Source organism: Typopeltis vanoorti, chromosome 9, assembly GCF_054136105.1.
Source record: "Typopeltis vanoorti isolate ZY-2024b chromosome 9, IOZ_Tvanoo_1.0, whole genome shotgun sequence".
In the NCBI taxonomy this organism is placed as follows: domain Eukaryota; kingdom Metazoa; phylum Arthropoda; class Arachnida; order Uropygi; family Thelyphonidae; genus Typopeltis; species Typopeltis vanoorti.
Genome location: NC_143557.1, coordinates 138,326,336 through 138,344,015, shown reverse-complemented (window position 1 = coordinate 138,344,015; position 17,680 = coordinate 138,326,336).

Genomic DNA, 17,680 nt, shown 5'->3' with positions numbered 1-17,680 from the left:
TGTTATGGCTAATAAAATGAGAAGGAAGCATGAAAGAGTCTACTTTGGAATGGAAGGTTGAAAGAATGGAAATTATGTTAATATATAAGCGACTCTGTTTATGTATGTGTAAAAAAAGGGGGGGAATTCGAGTCAGTCCTTCAAAGGGATAACATCAGAAGTTGTGAGACCAAAACGTATTCAGTCTATTAAGAAGAAATGTCGGTCAAGGATAGCGGAAAGAGAAAATCGTGCTGGTACGAGGTCACGAAGGTTTTTTTTTTTCTCTGCGTCTCTTCCATTCTTTGAATTCTGTGAATGTTTGTTTCGACATACTAAGGCGGCCATAAAGGGTCATTTCGTTGAAAAGAAATTGATCACGTTACTTCCCGGACTTTCCTCATCATTAATCTTTTACTAAAATACCCACAAAAAAATCAGCGCCATATTTGACCTCAACAAGATACTAAAATCGAAAAGAAGAAAATGGGTAAGATATTTATTTAGTTCGTGTTTCTCAAAGCACCTTTTCTATTTACCTTGCCCTTTCCAAGTTCAAGGTATATTCCACACTCGCATTTTCTGCTTTCTTGTTCTCCTAAGAAACTTCTGATGAACATGCTCTCAAACCAAGAAGGGGTGCGTTATTATTATTATTTATTTATTCACATTATTGATACACAGTCAAAACAAGATTTAAACAACATTATTTAAACAACAATTTGACTGGTGATACAGAGCAATTCAGATTCTACCCAAGAATCTAAGAATAGTCCGTCAAATATGTAGCGTCGTAAAATATGGACTGATACAAGTAACGCTGTTTTTTGTAGGTCATATGGGGTCACTTCGTTGATGTTTAATTACTGTAAATAGTGGGATAGCTTCTTTGAAGTTGGACCAAGTTCACTGATAATTATTGGGATGACTTTGGTGTGTTTAAGCCACTGTCAGCCATCTTCGATTGCCAGATCTCGATATTTAGTAATTTTTTTCCAGTTCCTTGTTGTTATCACTGGGTACTGCAATATCGATAATCCAAACCTGTCAATGATCGATAATTGTGATGTCAGGTCTATTGTGTTCCAAATGCCGATCAGTTTGTATTCTAAAGACCCAGTGAATTTTTGCTGTTTCGTTTTCCAATACAGTCTCTATTTTATGCTGCCACCAGTTATCAGAAGTAGGAAAGCCATATTTTTTACATACATGCCAATGAACTATTTTGGCCACTTGATCATGGCGGTATTTATAGTCAGTTTGAGCTGTTTTGCTGCAGGCACTGATTGGATGTTCTACAGTCTCATCTTTCTGATCGCATAATCTGCATTTGCTGTTATTATTGCTGTTCAAAATTTTTGCTTTGATTGCATTAGTTTGTAATGCCTGTTCTTGAGCTGCTAGAATAAATCCTTCTGTTTCTTTTTAATGTATCCGTGTTGTAGCCATTTCCATGTCTTGTTCACTTCAATTTTGTCCTCAGTATCTCGAAGAAATTGTCCATGCAAAGGTTTATTTTTCCAGCGCATTTTTTATTTTGTAGTTCCTTTTTGTAATCGGATTTGTTTCCTGTTGCTTTTAGAAGGCCCTCTTGTGTAATTGCTTGAAGCATTGGCTGAGAGCTATTGTCGATGTAATTTCTTAAACCAATTTCTTCTTCTTCCACAGTCTGTCTCACTTGCAGCAGACCCCGTCCACCTATTCTCCTCGGTAGGTACAACCGGTCAACATCACTTCGTGGATGTAATGCATGATGCATAGTCATTAGTTTTCTAGTTTTGCGGTCTAATTTGTCCAGATCTTCTTTTGTCTAATTTATTATGCCAGCTGTGTATCGGATCACTGGTATAGCCCAAGAATTCATTGCTATAATAATAATAATAATAATAATAATAATAATAATAATAATAATAATAATAATAATAATAATAATAATAATAATAATAATAATAAATTTTTATTATTATTATTATTTATTATTATTATAAACAGCACGGAGAAGGCGTTAAAAGAGGAGAGAAAAAACCCAAAGATTTGAGAGGTTGGTTCGATATGTTTGGAGTTAAAATAAGTACGATGTTTACCAGTGATTGGGTGTATGCTCACGTGATTACTAACAGAGAAATCAGAGTGACCAGTTCAGTGGAGGAACACCATGAAAGTACCTATAAAAATAAATAATGATAAACTCTTAATGCAGAAACAGAGTGCTGATAAGAAAAAGACTGCAGAGTGAATAATTCTCAGAAAAGTTTTTAGTGCTATCCCAAACGTGAGAACAGTATTCCAAAGTTTGGATTTGGGATTTGTAATGTATTGGGAGTCGAGTTTTATTTTTTTCACGTGGCTCCCAACCACGAAAGGTATATTTGTAAACGTATAGTAGAATCGTATCGTGAGTTGACTAAAGATTTTTTTAAAATTCATTTTTCTATTTTTGGAATCTTTGTTTATTTTTACCTGATTCCGAAACTCTGCCCTAGAGATCAAACCTAGAACTTTTTCATGCCACTTCAGGCCTCCAATAACTATGAGAGAATAGTTAAACCAAACTATTTGTGGAATAAATTATAACTTATTAAAAAATTTACTGTGCATACTTGTTTTTATCATTTTTAGTCATTTATTATTTGGACTCTTTTCTGGATCATTCACATTAATCATCCCTAAGCTTTACATAGAACCAAACATTATTTTCTTGATACCACGAATGCAAAAATAGTCTATCCTGATTTTGACGATCAGGGAGACTACTTCCACCAGAAGGTATGAGTCCATCCAGGAGAGCATCGACATGATCTCCACAAATTACACTTTCTTTCCAAAAAGAAACCGAACTTTTCGAAAATAGAAGAAACTAGTGGCGCCACCTCTTGTATCTTTTTTTGTCGAAAGCGACAATCTCATTAGTGTTGTGTCAATTGTTTATGACATTTGTTTCATTAGAAGTCGAGTTATAGTGCCAAGAGTGACAGTGTGTTTTGACGAACGGTCGGAAAATGAGTTTCAAACAAAGAGCTGCGATTGACTTTTGTGTTAAACTTGGTAAACGTTTTACCGAAACGCATCAAATGCTTCAAAAACCATACGGTGATGAATTATCCCGTACTCAAGTTTACGAGTGCTTTAAGCGATTTCAAAGTGGTCGTGAGACGCTTGAGGACGACGAAAAGGGCCTTAAAAAAACTGGACTGAGCGATGTTAACATCCAAAAAGTGCGTGATTTCATTATAGAAAACCCGAAATCATCCATGAGATTGATAGAAGATGAATTGGGGATTCCAAAATCAACTGTGCACATCATTTTGACCCAGAGTTTGGGCCTTCGTAAATTGAATTCGCGATTTGTTCCCCACAAGTTGACCGACGACCAAAAAATGTATCTAATTGAACACTGCAAGGACCTCATTAAAACCGCTCGTAAGGACTCAAACTTTCTTGAAACGATCGTGACTGGTGACGAAACGTGATGTTTTGAGTATGATCCCGAAATAAAGCGCCAGAGTGCTGAGTGGAGACCACCAGAAGAGGGGCATCCGAAAAAAGTCGCTTGGAGAAGTCAAAAGTAAAGACAATGCTGATTTGTTTCTACCATTCTAAGGGCATTATCCACAAAGAATTCGTTCCGCCTGGCCAAACGGTCAATGTTGAGTTTTATCTCATACGGCATGAATATCGTAACGACCGACCGTTCGTCAAAACACACTGTCACTCTTGGCACTATAACTCGGCTCCTAATGAAACAAATGTAATAAACAGTTGACACAACACTAATGAAGGTTGCCGCTTTCGACAACAAAAAGATTCAACAGGTGGCGCAAGTAGTTTCTTCTATTTTCGAAACGTTCGGTTTCTCTTTGGACAGAGGGAGATTTATATTTATGCGTGAATGTACAGGTAAGTACTACCAACTGTTTTCAAGGTTTCGTTGATGTTTGTATTTATTGTGATGTAGAAAGAGAATATATTATAAAAGCATAACGACTTAACATTAAGAAGAATTCAACTAAAATTACTAGCTGAATTTTTTAAGATGGTGTTATATAAATGAATTTCATTGCATCTACTACCAACTTTTGTTTTATATCCCATATTTCAGTTTTGTACAGTAATCTTAGTACATTACAAAATTTTAAGCATCACAAACAGAGTTTATTACAACTGTTAATTTTTTTTAGATATTTTGTAATTTTCATCTTTATGTCCTTCTCATGTTCACTGTGAAATCGCTTCGTAAATAATTAAAAGAATTGAATTGTTTATCATTTTATTTATATGTCAAACAGTGCTCTAGACGGGGAATATTCCTGTCTAATTCCTTGGTTTATTTCTCTCTCCCAGATGACAGTTCAGAGTTCGACCGTATTTGTATTTCCTGATCCTCATATCTGCATGTCGTTGTTCTCCTAATCTTATTTGTTGTTGTGATATTTTAAAATTTATTTTTATCTTATCGATTACGTTTCATAATCTACAAATGAAATATGGATTTCTGAATTGAGTGGTAATAATATATCTCGGGGATGGTCGTAATTTTTACGCGACTGTGTGTATATATATATATATACTGCTTGAAAAAAGTTACTGGCACACTCTCCCTAGGGGTAAGGTGCATCGTATCACGTAACGAGTCACGGTAGCAGGTATAAATTGAAGCAATATGATGCTCCCAAGTCAGTGCAGCTGTGTCCAAGTTAAAGAGCTGCGAGAAGGAAACTGACAGAGTTTCCTGGTGGTGGGTGGCACTTACCGAACGTCACCGTAGGGTGCTAGGATAATATATATAAACTTCCATTCATTGGCCAACATGTTGAATGAGGAGTTCCGGACATCGACTGGAACACGAATCTGCACAAAAACATTCCAAACCGAGGCTCACAACATGGTTTCTAGGGTAGGCCCGCAAGCCCCACATTATCCGAACCAACATGCAACATCATCTTCAATGGTGCAAAGAGCGTGCACAGCGAGACCTGGGAGCTTGCAAAGCTGTGTTATGGAGCGAAGAATAACGGCACATCATCTACCGAGCAGATGAATTGGCGTGGTTGTGGCGAATGCTCGGTGAACGTCTTTTAGAGTGCGTAAACCCAACTATGAAATTCGGAGGTCACAGTGTGATGGTATGGTCTTATTTTCCTATGGATGGTATGAGCCTGGTATCTCTGTTCATGGTGACACGACCCTTGAACTCCGAAAGACATGTGAACATTCTGGACAATGTAATGCTTTCTAGTTTGTGGCGTTTCTACGAAACTGACCATTGTCTCTTTCAGCAAGGCAATACACTTGTCATAATGCTGTTGCTGTAACTGCATGTTCGTGGACATGAACTTCACCAAACTTGACTGGCCTCCACAGAGCCCTGATCTCAACTTTACTGAACATCTGTGGAATGAAGTGAAGCGTTGGGTGAGGTCAAGGGATGTCCGCCCTACAACAGTCCAATGCCTACAAGAAGAATGGTCCAAAATCCCCATTGATCGCTATCGTATGCTTGTGGACATACTTTCCACAAGTATACGATAGTGATCAATGGGGATTTTGGACCATTCTTCTTGTAGGCACTGCTTTTCACGTCAAAAAATATTTGAGGACTATTCGCCGAGTTCAACCCTCTTCTGCAAACTGCACAAGTTCAATCATTACTTTACCGCTGGGATGTCTCGATCAAGTAGTAAGGAGACAATACTAAAAGAGTGTAGCATGGACAACAGAGCTCTTATCGTAGAAGAAAAGAAAATGCAATTGAAAGCTCATACCTCTTCGTATATACTAGGAGACTGCTAGAATGAACTAATAGGATTAGGTGTTTCCTATTATTAAGTTTGAATGGGTTTCCGAAACGTATCCTGCAGGTTTTTGAAGCTACTTTGGCGTAATCTGAAGCCATTCCGATGGAACTTGATATTTTAGAATTGTCGTGTCATCGTTCTCTCTAAATAATGAAAAATCGCAGCTTAAATTGTGCGGAAGTTTATTTCTCTATCGTTTTCTTATCTCCGGATACAAGGTGCTTCTTATCTTCCGGATACAAGGTTCGTTCAGGTTGTGTGAAAAGATTTCAAAGTTCAATTTTACACTTTGACTCCATTTTCCACTGCCCCACGTGTGGCTTTAAGTATTTTAGCAAATTTTCTCGCATTATTAAATGTAGTTCGTGCTATTAATATTACTAATATCACGACGTAATAGTAAAAATGAAATTACTAATTTATTGCTGTTTTAAAAGGATTCTCATAAAAACCATGAATGTTCTTTTAAAGCACACATATGTACAGTGAAATCTTCTTCTACACACAGCTTAGTAACAACGATTATCTTAATTCTTTTTGAGATGTTAATCTTCCCTCACCCGATGTGTACTTGAGAGATCCATCTAAATTAGCAGATTTGAGAAAGTCTCCATACTGAAAATACTTGCGAAACCAAGAATTAAAACGAAGTCAATTCTCGTATTTAGTGATCAGAATGAGAGAAAAGATTGTGCACTTCTCAACCTTTGTTAAAATCAGCAGAAATTTATATAATTTCCTGTTATTATTTCTAGGAAAATATATCTTAACAACTTGCGTGGTTTTATTTTACAGTTTATGTTCTTCTGTCAACAAAAAATAACCCAAATAATCCTCTTTCTTGGGTTAAAAAAAAACATTCACGGGGTATTTTTATTCACAAGATAGCATAGAAATTCTCTCTTTACAATATGTAACACGTGATTAGACCGAAAAACATATACATCACTATGACGTCACTACTAGCCCGGGGCGATCGCATGATTTTGACATGAGAGGCTGATAGGCCTAAAAAGGCCTAACTAAAGAAAAATCGAACCACCGTAGCTCAGTTGGTATATAGACGACGTCCTTTGATCGGAAACACCTGGATTTGATTCCCGTCAGTGTCGTGAGGAATCTTTATCTGGTCTCTTTCGATTAAAGGTGAGTTAGCCGGTCTCGTACGGAGGTAGAGGACGAAAAACCCGGAAACTCGGGTTTTTCGTCCTTCAAAAGAGGCAAACCGGCCCAGTGAAAACACACACACACACACACACACACACACACACACACACACACACACACACACGCACAAGGATTTACACTCATAAAATACACACTTAATCCCTCATTAGGAGGCTCGATCACCCCCCCCCAAAAAAAAGGGACGTGCAGAAGGGGGGAGGAACCCCATTAGTTAGATGAAGGTGATGGTTGAGAGATAGGATGCGAACTTAGTTCGGCGATAATTAGAATTTTTCTAGAGGAAAGCATGGGTGAGCTAAGGGGATCTTGCTTCAGTTAATTACAATTTATAACCCTCGCGGTGAGTGTATTAGACAGATGGGGATGTTTATAAGGTGATTATTCTGGATTTTGCAATTGCATCCGATGGAACATTGCCTGACAAACTACTCTTTGTCGGGTGCTGTATTGTAGCAGGGGGATGAATAATAATCATCTAGCAACCACCCCTAGTTACAGGAATGGTTGCTAGATAGGACTAGCGTATTGTGTGAGGGAGAGCGACGCTTTAAAATAAACAGGGCGACAAGATGTGTACCACAGAATTGTGAGGCTTGATGCTGTTTAATTGATGTATTGGTGATAAAATTCAAAATTTGAGAGTTGATATTCATGTTAAGCTGGGAAGGGTAATGGTACAATGTGCTCACGTGATTTCATTATAGCAGGATTTTAATCAGTTGGCTCTTTGGGTATATGAGTAGGGATGCGGGTTCCATCCGGCAAGGAGTGAAGCCATGTATTTTCACCAAAAGGAGGTGGAACCATGTGTATTGTATAGGACAGGTAGTGCTCCTGGTAGCAGAGGAGGCAAAGGATGTTGGTGGATGAGCTTAATTCCAGGAAACATATGACGAAAGTTCTAAACGGCATCCAAAAAACCGATGCCATAATGAAGGACATTGACATGTAGAAATAAAGAAATATTAGCTGTATAAGGCACAAATCAGGCCACATCTGGATTTCTGTACACAGATGAAGTCAATAAATATCTGGATATTTCTGTGAGGAGGAAACATTAGACGTCAAGACTGTGACATGTTAGTTATGAGTGCAGATTAAGAGAACGTTGTCTGCTGAGATTGGCAGGTAGGAGGAGAAGGGGAAATGTGATATATATCATTGGGACATAAGCTGATGCGAGGAGCCTGTCAGATGGATGTGGGGAGGATATCGCAATAGGGTAATAGACAGTGTTTGAACGAGATCACCCCTGAAAACTGCATAAAGCTCACGTGAGTAGGGAAAAAGAAACGGAGATTTTTTTTATTATAGTGAATGGTGACTGAGTTGCCATTGTGTGTGTGTGTGTGTGTGTGTGTGTGTGTGTGTGTGTGTGTGTGTGTGTGTGTGTGTGTGTGTGTGTGTGTGTGTGTGTGTGTGTGTGTGTGTGTGTGTGTGTGTGTGTGTGTGTGTGTGTGTGTGTGTGTGATGGGTACCTTCTCTCCAACATTGCGTGCTTTGGTGAATAGGTACGATATGTATATTGTGGATTGTAGAAAGCCTCAATTCTATACAGAACTGGAAAATTATCATAATAATAATAAAAATAATACAAAGATGGGCACCTTGTCTTTCAAGACAGGTTTCGTAGCTCTTGCAAAGGTTCTCTGTTATGTTGGAAAACAAGGGTTGGGATATCTGTTGGACATAGGAAGCAATTTTATCCCTTAGTTCATGAAGATCTGAAGGCTGGTCATGGTGGAATACCCATTCCTTCAACATACCCCAAAACGAAGGCATCAAGTGATGTGAGATCAGGAGAACCTGAAGAGTACGGGAATTCTGTGAACCTCGAAATGAGCCTCCCGGTGAAGTGTTCTGATAAACAAGCTTCACAATCACGTGATGTGTGGTAGGTTGCACTCTCCTCTTGGAATAGCTGTGCACGAAATGGAATGTTTCTGGACCATTTGCTCTACCAACTCCGTATGAACGAAAATAATGCTCAACAATAAACGTCTTTTCTTCCAACTTCAACACCACTGCTGCAGCTAAATATAATGGCGTAGACTCTACACGTCCGCCACTGTTAATGTGCAAACAGTCGAACGGCATCCGTATAACCAACAACCAGTTGATGACTTCACACGACTGGCAGTATTTTATATCAATCCCACACATACATACGAGGTCATCAAAAATCTATACAGTCATATTTAAAAGAGAAGTAATTAAGGAGAAAGAAGAAACCTGTGGATAACTTTCTTGAAAGTTAGAAGTCCTAAGGCATTTCTATGTAGTTATATTGCCAGAGATTATGTTCGTTTTATACTAATTTTTTTTTCTAGTTCTTCCTGAAAGTGGCGTAAGTAGAAAATTAGATAAAATATTCAACGAAGCCAATTATTGTCAAACACTCATAATCGTGTTTGCTCGCTTCCTCCCTATTGTAAAATGTTTAGCAGAGAAAAGTGCGAGTAAACGTAGTAAAAGAGACAACGATAAACATTTTCCGATAAGAAGTGCCATCGTACCGAAAATAACGGGTGACTGCTGATGTAGAGAAAAGAATTTTCGTTTCATATCTACAGATGTCAAAATCCCTACAAAAAATATCAAGTAAAGATAAAAAGATACTGAATCTGGTTTACAGAAAATACTCTGAAGGTTAATGTGTAGGCAACAAGGGGAAAAGATCCTTCAAGGCATGTCTCGATACACCTATTCGCTTGTCTCTAAATGGAAAAGATTATTTGGGAGTTTTTTAAACCTTTCTCTCCTTCTTTAAAGCCATAGGAGTGAATCAAGGACCCCGAAAGGAAGGATGATCAACCCAGACAAAGGTTGTAACCTTCTTGGCATAACTCCAGGTGTACACCAGTAATTCCAAAATAGAAAAAGGAAATGAGATGTGATGTGGGATGTAACAAAACAGAACGGTACGTGATAAAAGTGATTAGTGTTCCTATTTTAAGCATAAAGAGAAACAGATATTGCAGTCCCTTTGAATGTTCCACCCTTTGTTTTCACAGATAGCAGTCTCAGCTGCAGGACATGATGATAAAACGTATGGCTTCTTTCTTTTTTTTTCTTTTTTTTCACTTTTAAAACCGTCAGAAGTACTGTTTGTATCAAATTCTCTCGAGCCATACAAACTATTAAGTTCTAGAAATCTGATCTGAATTAAGCACTCCTTCAGGCCATCTCCTAGAATAATATTATCTCCTAATCCGCTCCTACTGACAGGATTTACATGATTATTATTAGTGGTAATAATAGTAGTAGCAGAGGTACTAGTGGTGATGGTGGTGGTATGTCTTGTAAGAAGATAATCCTCCCGGGAAATGCAGCTTTTGGGGTTCTTCTTTGGACCCCCTGAAACCGTAAAGACAGGCTTGGACGCCTTCCTTCCCTATACGCAAGACTGAACGAAAAGCTTAGTCTTTATGATTACATAACGACTGCCCACATTATAAAACAGCGTGACCTCCTCTTTTGATGCATCACACAGGTCATCTAGAGCAGAGATTCTCAATTAATAAACATTACCTTTCCCCCAAGGGGAACTTGATTCATTACACTGATTGGGTGATCATTTAAATAAATTCAATTTAAATAATTTAAATTCCGGTTTTTGCAGTTCCATCCAGACATAAAATTCTTAAAAATATTTCATAATATAAAACCTAATAATACACAAAATTTAGAAAGTTTTTTAACTTGGGTATATTATGGTAAAGATATCAAGCAATTTTATAAGCTAGGTTTTAATCCTTTTTTCCGAAGTAAGCAACCAGACAAGTCAGTCAAGTTTGCGCCTGCACGTAATGCAAGTCTGAGGCAGCTCGTGGTAAAGGTGGAGTAAGTTCCGATCACTCTCCTCAGTATTTTTCCCTAATGCAAAGCACATCCCCTTGCGGATATGTATGATGCCATGCATATAAAGGCAAGGGCCACTACCCAGACCAGTTTCGACCTTTATTGAGGTCTCATCGGCGGGAGCCAGACCAAAAAAATGCCAACGGTGAAGTAATGCAGAGCTTATAAATTTTACCTAAACAAGTTGCCACAAGGCATTTTTTTGGTCTGGCTCCCGCCGATGAGACCTCAATAAAGGTCGAAACCGGTCTGGGTAGTGGCCCTTGCCTTTAATGCATGGCATCATACATCTCCGCAAGGGGATGTGCTTTGCATTAGGGGAAAATACTAAGGAGAGAGATCGGAGCTTAGTCCACCTTTACCTTACCACGAGTTGCCTCAGACTTGCACTACGTGCAGGCGCAAACTTCACTTACTTGTCTGGTTACTTACTTGGGAAAAAAGGATTAAAACCTAGCTTATAAAATTGCTTGGTATCTTCAATTTTAATACATAAAATTTTCGTAACAATATTTTAAAAATACGTTTTAAATTATAAATAATATTATAATTAAATCAGTTAACGCCCTTTATTTCAAGGAAGTAAGTTTCTTTAAGTCCTAACTAACTTTTGGAAACTTGAGGTTATCCACTCTCTGTCCTTAGCTACCAGTGACAGATAGCCCATGGATATCGATGCTTTTCCTAAACTCTCATAGGGAGCGAGTGCGGAAGAAAATTGAAGCCATCTTGTGGTCCTAATCCTAACACCCACCCACCCACATATATGGTCGATTTTCTAGAAATGCGCGATTTATGGGAGAGAAATCTCTTGCCTAAGCCAAATATCACCAATTAGGAAAACCAACGGAAAAAGGCCTAGATAAAGTTCTTCTAGTCAGTTACTAGAATCGAGCTTATAAAGATCTTTCTTTTGACAGTCTAGTGCTAGGAAACTAGGCACAATTTCCACAGAGCTACAGAGATACCTTGTAAAGTATACATTGTATATTTTTGGATGTCTGTGTAGCTGTGTAGATAAAGTATTTGCATCCACAATGCTAGATCATTCGAAGTAAGACCATTATACAATAGGTTCGATTCTTGTCACTCACCGAGTAGAGGAATACTGGTACGGGCAAGTGAGCTTTTTCTCCCAGAAACTGAATTTTAATCTTTATATCAAAAAATCGACTATAGAATTCACTCTATTGCAGACAACAATACGAGCGTCAGGGTTTAAATCCAGAGATGGCGACAGTTGCTTGCCTTACTGTGTCTCCTGAAAATCTTGATTCAATGATAGCTTGGGATTACTATCAGTGAAGATTTGACGTGTAACTGGTTGCGAATCTATCTTCAGATATGACTACTACTCAACTGCTTTTGATCAAAAGTAATTTAGTTGAATTTTATATGGGAATTCTTATGGAAATCCAACTAACGAGACTGTTGAACAAACTCAGTTTCTATCGGCGCTGAGTTCTTCGGTCTATCACTTTGTCTAGCTTCAATTTCCTTTATTTACCTTAACATGAAATAGCATCTTTCTGGTATGATGATTGAATTAATAAACTAATAATAACTTACGATGGTGCAGGCGAAAAACTCACCATAACATCACACAATTCTGATGTTTAATTAGCAGCTGATGAGTAAACATTTTGGTCTTCATTCATTGAATGAGTGAAACTTATAAATCTATTTTATTCTTCTTTAACTATTCTGGATCGACTCAGGAAGCAACATCAGTACGTAAATTCTCCATTATGAACTGGGCGACAAACTGTATGTTGGTATGTTGTGGTGGGAGAGGGATATTTTGGCTTCTGTTGTAATGTTTGTTAACAAATACCATGAGTATTGATAAAAGAAATAATAATAATAATAATAATAATAATAAGAGGTACTTACATACTCTTTAGTTCCTATGACCTGCCCAGATTGGACAGGTTGTGGATCAAACACCTATACACTCAAATTTCCAAGTGGAAAAAACGCCCTGTATGGGACAGTAAACTCACCTTCCGCTAAAATGGTCTAGTAAAGTTCATCGGGTCTAGGTGGATCTCGAACCCAGTCTATCCAACCAAAGAGCTTCGTTGAAACTGACTACGTGGAGGCCCCAGAAAGAAACTGCAGGAATCCATTTTCTATGGTAAACGCATACTCCATTGGAGCATGAATAGAGTATCGAACTGGTTTCACAACTTGGCTACTTGTATATAGAGGTTGATGACTTTACATCGATGCCTTAGTATCCCACAATGCAAACCATTATACACATCCTTTACTATGTGTATAATACTATGCTTTAAGGGAGAACCACTACTAGACTGATTTCGACTTTTATTGAGGTCTCATCAATAGAAGCCAGATCCAGAAGAAATACCAAGGTTGAAGTAATACACAAGTCATATTTCCCCTCTACAATTAACAAAAAGGTATTACCTTGCAGAGTGGATACTACAGCTGATTTTCAACTAAGAGGTTGTGGGTTAAAATCTGCTTTGCGCACGGATGTTTGTGAAAGCTTGTTTGTAGAGGTTTTTGTATTTATGAGGTTTGTGTTTAAAAAGTATCGAAGAATTATGATATGGACGATTAAATCTGTCCATGTCAAAACAATAAGCGTTTACTCCACAGACAGTCATGCCCGAATGACATACGAAGTCTGAGAAGGGAAATGCATTATGAATACTTTCGAAATCACCGATGCCATCAATCTGAGATGGACAGTGTGGTTTATGGGTGACAGTAATGAAGGTTCATAACTCTGTTACTAGTATGTTCTTTCTTTGGATTATATCAGTTGCTTTAATATCATTTTTGTTCTTGTGTTTATCAGAACTTTCCAGATCCCTCTCCTCGTACTCTTGTGAAAATCAAACGATTTCAGGTCCATAAGACGTTTCAACTCCAAGTCTTGTGTGAATAACGTCGTATTTTTAACGACAGGCCTTTATAATTCTACACAACCTTGACTGTGATACTTGTTCTAATTTTCGGAACATGTTCCAGTCCACCGAACAGCCATTCTCTACCTTTACCTGCACGTTCCTCCTGGTATATTCACAGACTATCATAGAACATACGAGGGTGGTCTAGAAAGTTCTGATAAACACCTAGAATAAAAATAATATCAAAGCAACTGACATAACAACAACAAAGAACGTACCAGTAGCAGAGTTACAAAGGTAACTTATGTTATTATATCCTTGTATGTTCTTTCTTTTGGTTTATATCAGTTGCTTTGATATTATTTTCTCTCCGTATCCGAGAGAAACGTTTTTTCTCTCTCTTTCTTTTTCGTTCTCTCTCTTTTCAGTAAAGCAGCTAAAATGGCAAGCGAACACATGTAATGACAAAGAGGACAAATTATGCAGTTAGGCTTAGCTGCTTGTGGTCAACATTAGCTCCAGAAGAAGCACAGTTACAATTCTTCGTAATAGATAGCTGAATGAAGCTCGTATACAAAGACAGGATGCGATAAACTGATTATTATTTCGTATCGTAACATAAGTTAGAGTGGTTTTCGATTATCCCATTAAAGAAATGAAAAAGAAACGGAAACAAAATCTCTGCATGCATCTGATGCATCAAATCATAAAGACCTTTCATGGATGAGACAAAAGGTTTGCTAAAAGGGAAATAAAATGTACAATAGGGTATTCCAAGGTTTGTTAAAAGGAAAAACAAGATGTACCACAGGATAGCCCATAAAGTTATCATCACTCGCAGAAATACGTTTAAGTTTCTACTGACCTATTCTTGAAGGAAAAATATTATTTCCGCTTGACAGATCTTAAGATGCGCCGAAGATCTGCTTGATCTGCCAAGCCATCCCAATAAAAACTCTTTAAGAGTTAGCTAACAGAAATGTTTTATCAGCACTTTCCATGTACCTCCTCGAGGGCTTCGGAAGCCTAACGTAGCATTCGTAAATTCCCCGCACTCCCTTATTTCTTCATTAGAAGCAGTAGGTGGAAGCCGTTGTAGCTGGTGACGCTGTAATCTTGGCATCCTCCGCTTCACACGAACTATGATCAAAGCAGTTTTTTTTTTTTTTTTTTTTTTTTTTAAACTCGGAAGGTGTGTTACTATTCATCATTTCTTAGTGGGTGTAGCTAAACAGAAATGACTAAGAATATTTTACATGACCTCGTTTGAAAAGGATGTTTTATACGTCCACCCACTTCGAAATATCTTCAAAGGAGAATGTAAAAGAATCCCATAATCGATGACTACGCTTTTTATCGACGAACTCCACTGCCGTTGCAGACCAGCTAACCCTGCCTTAGTTTTTAGGCAATCCAATGTTCCTCGCCTGACATATATTCGAAAATAAATCTTTCTCAGCAGTACGCATGCGTTGTTTATACAAAACTACAGAATTAACGGTTATGAGTGTTCTGAATGATGGTAAGAAACTAAGGTGATGCACATGTTCTTGCGGCAGATTGGTCTTTTTTGTGAGATGAAAACCTCACCTCCTCCGTATGAGACTGGATACGTCACCTTCAGTGGCAATGTTCTTTCTCAAAGAAATCCAACATTTACTGATTAATGAAAGAAAAATAATAATCCACCTTGCGACAAGTCTTTGTATGCAGAGACTCAAAAACATTCAAAAAATCACAGTTGAAATTACCGGAACTAATCTTGGAACGGGGAAATTACAGCGCGCATGTGCAGAATTTTAAGTACTAAACCCAAAAAGGACATCAGTGCATGAATATCCAGTTCATTGAATGTTTCCCTCCTTTTCCCCACCCGTACAGCTGTCTGTGATCTTCCTACTTACTACCGCGTGCTAGACACGCAACCCTCCAGATACTACACGACAGGTTTATCCCTCTTAGTACAATAATGAAGAAAAAAGACAGTCAGTGAAAAATGAATCTTATCTTTGGTTTCGTCACACTTTATTCTCTCTTTTTCTATGCTCTGTGCTTATTACTTCCGGAACAGGGACTGTGTGTGTTAAAGGGAGATCCTACGATTGCAATTAGTGCTGGGGGAGAGTTAACATCCAACGCTCATTCCGCATTCGCTAGGGTCATATACTTCTGAAGGACTTAGCAAAACCATTTGGTCAATCAAGATATTTTAAGGAAGTAAAGCAACTCATTTATGGCAGACCTCCTTCTTCCCTTTCGATCAGGATGCTGTCAACCTCTTCTCATATGGATCCCTTCCCTAAAAAGTGGGAAGATATCAATAGTCGGTTTTATAAACAGTTCAAGGTCCAGAAAAAAACCACCTTACCTAACTAACTCAGTATTAAGCAAAAGATCCCTAATAATATGTTCACACAGCAGCATGACATGGAAGCCCTTTTCGTGTTAACAAGAGGACATCGTCTCGACACGCCCATAACTTAGAGAATGTAGCTAAACATAATTCGGTTGGTTTGACAAACTTCGATTAAGATAAGGAGGACAGTAATTTTCGGTGTGATGCATCGAATAATGAGAACATTCTTACACATCCACAGTTAACCCTCTGTGGAGGAGACGGAGTATCATGCAATGCATCAGAACCTTCACAACGTAAGGAGACCAAAAAAGAAGAAAAAAAGTGTGTTAGGGAAGAGATGCACAGGATCCGTGATGGTATTAAGTATTTATATTAATAATAATTTACGATCAACGCCTTTTTTGTGGATTAATCCGTTATTTATTGTCTCTAATATTTCGGTCTTCTAAGGCTCTACTAACCGCATCAATCCAATTAGATCTTAGCCGTCTTTTTCTGCATCTCGTCATCAACTACTTCTTTTGCTAATCTTACTTTTTCTATTCTGTTTAAGTGACCATAGCATCTAAGATTAGCTCTGCTCATTCCTGAATGCTAACAACGTTTAAATTCGTTCCTAATATCCTCATTTTTAATATGATTATCCTATTGATGCCAGCTAGTATAATTTTTCTAAGAACCCTCATAACCGTGGTCTGTAGTCTTTGATCGAGTGCTTTATTTCTAACCCAACACGCTCCAATCCATATCTTAAAACTGGTTTGAGCAGAAAAATTGTACTGGATTTATGTAGCAGTACAACAGGGGCGGCTCGTGCATAGGCACTACGGAACTGCAGCACCCCCCAATTTTAATCGATATATAAATATTTTATTAATTTATTTATATTTGCTTGTAATATTTAATTTTATCGTCAACAATCCTATACAATTCTCTTATTTCGTATAAAAAGTAATAAAAATCCATCTTGTAGCACTTAGGAGGGCGAAGGACGCTAGCAGCACTGTGTTTACCACAGTGCCATATTGCTACGCGCGCAGGCATATCATAGTGAGATGCGAGCTATTAGCGTAATGCGCACTGTCCATTGCGCAGTCCACTGTTGTTCATATGCAGTTTGAGCCAGTAGTAGAGTGTTCGTACTGCTTGACTGCTTGTCGTGTTTACTCCGTCTCTTTAAATATTTGGACATTACAATTAAAGACATAACATTTGTTATAGTTTTTATTATAGAACGTTATTGGAGTTATAATAATGGATTTTATTTTTAAGTAATTTTGAATTATACTATACTGTATGATTTTGTCGATAATAAACAATATTTTTTCATGTTTAATTTTTTTTTAATTTTTATCATAATTTTGATCTTTTATCCAAACACGTATGCACTGTACTTACAGTGTGTATGTATATTTCGAAAGTTGCAGCACCCCCACTATTTCAAACCACGAGCCGCCACTGGAGTACAACATTATCTACATAAACTAACGCAGATCCACTCACAGTTGGAACAGAGCGCGCATTTGTATCTCATTTTGTATTAAACCACGTCCATGTACACAACTACCATATTATATTTGTGAAAGACATATATATTTGTGCTTCACAAATATATATCT